This window comes from Rhea pennata, chromosome 4 (genome assembly GCF_028389875.1).
Source record: "Rhea pennata isolate bPtePen1 chromosome 4, bPtePen1.pri, whole genome shotgun sequence".
NCBI classification, from domain to species: Eukaryota; Metazoa; Chordata; class Aves; order Rheiformes; family Rheidae; genus Rhea; species Rhea pennata.
Window position 1 is genome coordinate 71,929,739 of NC_084666.1, and position 6,115 is coordinate 71,935,853.

A 6,115-nucleotide genomic window follows, 5' to 3' on the forward strand; every position below is an offset into this window, starting at 1 on the left:
AGACGGTGTCCAGGGTGCTGGCAGGGCTGGGGGAGGCTCTCTAACAAGTAACTCATCCCTAGGCTTTGGCTGGCTTCTCTGCTCTGTCCCTGGGACTTGTGCCCCACATGCTCCTCTTCTCTGCCCCCATGCTCACTAGGTCTGCCAGGAGCCCCTGCCAGATGACCCTGCTGTTGCAGATAAGAAAGCGTAAGGAAATTATGGCTAACTGCTTCCTGGGTGGATCATCATGGCCAGGCTCACCTCTGCTGTACCTCAGTGTACAGCATAGGCACATATTTCATCCAACATACGCAGTTTCTCCCTGGTTGCTGCAGCCTGTCACTTGGGTGCAGAGGGCCTGCCCAGCAGCCCAGAGCTGTTTGCAGTGCTCAACAGCAAAGAACAAGAAAATATTTTTGGTCCTGGGGCTGCTTCAGGACTGTATGGAAAGCTGTGAGCTCGAAGCAGTTCTGTCAGTCTCCTGGAGCTCTAGCTGTCCATCTTGCAATGTCTCTGCTCCTCCCAGGACTTGAGGTGTCCTCAGGGAAGAAAGCAGGTGGAGAGCATGACTTAATGCATAGCAGTGTAAGATCAGGCACTTGAAAAGCTTTCCTGACAGTGTTCTTGACTGCTGCAGTCTGCTTTGGAGGAAGATGCAGTCTAGCAGCTATAACTTGATTTAGTGTAATAAAACTTTGACGGTAGTAAATTTGCAGATTAGTGGGGCTTGGTACTGAAAGCCAGGTCCTCAGCAAACTGTTTATGCTGTTTGGGCTATGCAATCAATGCCAAATGCCAGTCTCCCACGCTCCCAATCCAGGTTCTGCTGCTTCCTCTTATAGCGAGAACTCTATTTCACAGCTTAGTGCCAAGTTATAGCCTATACGTACACAGCTGCTAGATACATTCCTCTCCTCAACATATTTCCTCCATACCCACCCCCTCGCATGGGTTTCTTGGCCACATTCAGTTTGTGAGAATTCCCCAGTTCAGCAGTGAGAGCTGTAACATTGCTGTGGCAGTGGTTAAACTCAGGCAAGCAACTGAGTGGAGAGGCTGTATTGTGCGCAGGCAGTCCATACAGCAGCGAGAGGAGGACAGAGACAGATTAGGTTCAAGGTAAAGTTTGGAAGAGCAGAGAGTGACTGAGGAGACAAATCTGGGTGAAAAGAACAGAGAGGGAAAGGTGGCCTGAAACAATGCTCTGTCATCCTACACACGCAGTCCAGTTTGAAGCCTATGAGTCACAGGTCATTGTATGCAGAAGCAGCTGATGAGTCAGGGAAGCAGCAAACCAAACCAGTAGTAGTTGATGGGTAGGAGCTGTTCCACTGGCTAATTTTTGTATAACTTGGATTATGAGGAATATAGTTGTATGCGTGTAATTTTTAAAAGTACTGCATGATCTATATCCCAAATATTGTGTGTGTGTGTGTGTAAAGAATGTGTGTGTGTGTGTGGCTTAGAATTTATGAGAACTGAATATTTAGTAAGAGAGAGTCAAAACATCTGAGTCAAGCAGGACCAAATTTCAGAAGAAAGTACATTTTCAGTACTGTTCTGATAAAAATTAGTAAGCATTAATTTCCTCAGAAGCAAAAAGAAGTGCTACAGATAATTCTCTTGTCTCCTAAAAAGTCACTGTGCCAAATTTGGAAACCAAACGGTGAAGCCCTTTATAAAAATAAATCACAGCCTGGTCTCTGTGATGCACTTGCTTCAGGTACCTCCATATGCATTTAAACTCAGAGCAAAACTGCTGTTTCACAGGCAGCAACTCTGCTCACAGCCCTTTCCAGGGTTGTGGAACCTGGTAAATTGCAGGGTATTTTTGCCCTGTAATGAACTGCTTTCCTGCTAGTAGCTAATTTGTAGTGTGTGGGAATAATGAATTAAAGCTTGGGTACATGAAATTTGATTCCTACCAACTTCCAAGCCTTTCAGAAATTTCTCAACCCTCAGCTGAAATCAGTAGGTTATAATTATTTTATTATTTTATTAATATGCATGCCGTGCTAGAAACATATATAGTATGTGTAAATTCATTGATGACAAGTGTGTCTATTAGCTGTACATGAAAGGCAGAAGAGCTAAGTCTCTGAGAACATTTTCCTTGTCTAGTATTGATGCACTTTTTTCTCAAGAGCGTCTTCTCTAAGATTGGGAGTGTATTACATGTAAAGCTTCTGCTATTGTGCTTGGCCAATGCTGTGAAAAGTCCAGCTAACAAAGGGTCTTTGTGGTAAGCTATCAGAAAACTACAACTGTTAATGATCTAGAAGTTACTTTTATTATGTTTTATGTTCTGTTGGTGAGCAGGGTGGGGTTTAAATGACAGCTAGGGGGTAAATTCCAGCCAGTATGCAAAACAGAGTGATGCCCCACCTTCATAAAAGCACCATTCCTGATGACTAGATATCAGTTCCTTTGAAGTTTGTTTCTGAATTTGTTCTGTTGGATATCCCAGAAGAAAATACAGATAGGATTCAGAAACATGGTGATAGAGATGGATGTAAACAGAGCATCAGGGACACAAAGATGAAAGGAGACTGAAAACATCATCCAGCAGAAGGAAATAGGTGGATAAGTCTAACATAGTTTTAGATGGGACAGAAACCTGTAGAGTATATATTGAATTAAACATATTTCTAGTTATGATTATATTCTCGCTGTGAAGATGAAACTACACTTGGCTTTGAAAAGGTTGTTTTATTTTATGCCTTTGGGTCACAGCTGCTACAGGGAAGCAATACGGGGTCTGGATCCAGTTAAACCTGGTGTGAACAGGTCTGTTAGCACTGACACAGTGTATTGCAGAACCTAAGTCTGAAAGAAAGATAAGTGTGATTCCTGCATGGGTGGTGAAAGCCAGAGGTCCAGGAAGTGACAAGAATGCACACAAAGAGACAACTGAACAATATCCTACTCCTCCTGCCTACTGTTTCTACCCCCATCCCCACCCCCCACTATGGCCAACATGAAACATCCACTAAAGAAAGGTCTAACAGTTAATAACATACAGGATTTCTGGGGTCTGTTCCAATTTGATTGCTATGGTGCTGTGCGATTCCCTACTTCCTTCCTTGACAAGCCATTTTCTTCCTTACGTAGACCCCTAGGAGCCAAGTAACTGGTGTTGGACAAATTGAAGAAGTCAGGTTGACAACCACAGTAAGTAATCCTTTTTTATATTCTCCCAGTGGATGGGATGGGAGTATTTCACCCGTAGTTTGGTTTTAAAACAAGGTTCTCAAAAACATTTTACATCATGGAAATTATTTGGAGAGACCCTGAGCTATTCCCTTGGGAACATGATGCTTGCCCTTTTCACCATGAGACAACTGCAAAATCTAGAGGTGACCAACAGTATGGGTGGGTGATGGGGGCAGAAAAGAAACTGGGGTTCTCTGTGGCATGCTCTGTGACTACTTGCTGGGTCTGTATTGCTGCAGTTCGGCTTCTTCACAACCAGGCAACTTGGCACTCTCTCTGGCCACAGCTGTCTGAGTTATCACCTCTACACACGCCTTCCAACTTTACATTTCCTAAGAGATCCTGCTGGTCATATGCATCCACATTGATATGCTCCCCTCCTGCAGATCCCTCCATTATGCATTGAGGCTTGTCATATTGCAGGGGTTTGTTTGTTTGTTTGTTTTTTGCTAAGTGACTGTCAGTGAGGTCCCTGTAGGGAAGCTGGCACTTGGTATGTTTTACAGGGTAGGGCTGGCCTACTATTTTCACCTATTTATGGTGTTATCACGAGAGACCCACCTGCACTAGGGTCTCGGTTATACTGAGGTCTGTACAATAACAGGAGAAACAACTGACCCCAAGGGTTTACAATGGAAGAGGAAAGACCAGGGTGTAGCACATGAGCAGAGTAGCTAGGATGAACTTCTGTAAACACTGTCCTTTTAAGTATGTGAGGAGGTGTTCTTGGAAATGGCTAATTAAATGGTAAGAAAGTGAAAGGAAGAGGGGAAGAAGACTGAAGGGGGTGAGAAAGGGAAGAGTAAGGACATGAAGATTTCCTGGGATAAGCACGTTTTCCTGAATTAGGGCTTTCTCTGCCTTTTGCCCTTGTAATATGATTTTGGAATGGGAAGATCTGCCTCTGCTTGTTTCACAGTTTGGTAATTATGAAACGGGATTGTGCCTTAAGCCAGCATTGCACCCACTGCATTCCCATGCCGCACTTGAGAGGTGGAGTCACTCTTCATGGGAATGTTTTAAATATATCATTGCCAATAAGCAGTTTCTTGATTTCCAAAAATAATTAAAAAAAAAACTTGCCAAAAAAACAAAATAATTCACATCAAGAATCTAGAAATCTATATGGTGAAAACATGTAGTTCTGTGCATCACATGTAGATTTTTATGGAAAAAACCCTCCACTGAATTAAGCAAAACTAAAATTCTGCAGATTTCACTGGTCAATCTGTAAATATTCATGCCAGTGTCCAGCATTTCATTTCAGAATCCTTATCTGTTGCAATAGCTAATCAAATTTACCCTTAAGAAAAAATTAGATGTCCCATTTAAGATATCACCTCAGATATGATTACTGGTATCTCTTCAATGTTTCTGACTTTTTTTTTGTTTGTTTGTTTGTTTTTCCGAAGTTTCATGTGAAACAGCATTTTATTTAAGATTTTTCATAAAAATTGTTTCATGGCTATGAAAATTAGTTACGATAAAAATGACTTTACATAACTAAAGGTTTGTTATTCATTCTTATTTTTCTAAATGTCTGTGTGATTTAGAAACAGAGGACCTGATTCACTTCTCACCTACATTGGAGCATGTGCATCAGGATATCTTTACTAAAATCAGAAGTCACAGAGCAGTTAAACTACTTCAGATGAGAGAGGAGAGGTCTCCAGTCCACTGCTTCAGTAGCTGTGGAAAGCATTGTTCATGTACTGTAGGAGAAGATATTTGCTTGTAAAAGTTGTTACTTGCTAGCGCCTGGCCAGGACAATATTTTAGGGTATAGGGAAGAGTTTGTACCATCAGAGGGAGAATTCCCACAGAAAATTCTTCCAAGGAGAGGACTCTATTTCTGTAGTTAAATTAGCATTCAAAATGGGATTTTAATCACTTAATCTGCTGCTTGCTTTTTGGGGAGATGATGATGAAACAGATTAAAGACCACCACTTTACAGCGGGAATCTAAATTAAAATACGCTGACAGCACAATCTCTTTCTACTGCATGAGAGGAACCACAATATTTCTAGCTTCCCAAACAACTGTGCAATGTGACCGCATAACCTTTAATGAGCAGAAAGGTACAAACTAATATAACACTAACTGCTGCAATTACAATAGCAGGAAGTCATATTTATAAAGGAAAATGCTTTAGACTATCTTAGCAGGAAATCCACTTGATGGTCTGCTTACTGTCTTTTGGAGAAGGCATTGCATAGATCGGGGTGATGGAGGCATCAGCAAGCTGCTAGTCTTGTGATCTGAAAGGGCAAGGGGAGAGGGAACTGACTCATGACTTGGGAAACCCTGGTGCTGCTAGCAGCATGATTACAGTTACAGGACACGAGTCCGGTATTGCTAGGCCTTGCTTGCCTTTTGTGAAAACTGGAGGCCACGATGGAAAGCAATTAGCATGGTGCCCGTTTCTGGGAAAGGAGCTTTTGTGGATAGCTTTCCTTACTGCTAGGAATGCTTTGAGATGTGATTTTGGGTGGGAAGCTGGAGCAATAGTGTCCAGTTAATTGTCTTTTAAATGAGAAATGGGTACATCAGATTATTTTTTTGTTAGTGGCTTAACTGTGTTAGTGGAAGCTGAACTTTATTGAATTATGGCAGAATCTGTTCGTTATGAAGGTTAATTCAGTCTAGAGGCAACTTGTCTTCCCTCCAACAGTTTTCCCCTCATCCTCTTTCTGAAGAATAGCTGTTTTTCTGCTTGTCTGACAGAAAAGCTTTTAAATGTGTCTACTGTATAGAGAAACGCACACTAGCAGATCTGTCCACAGCAGAGAGCAAGATTTCTGCCATGCCAGTGGGAGCTTTGGTTGCAAGCAAGCACAAAAAAATCTCCCCAGAGGTTTTTCTTTCCTGGTAAGTGAGGATTAAAAACCAAAACCCCCCAAAACACTCGCCGCGAGTTTC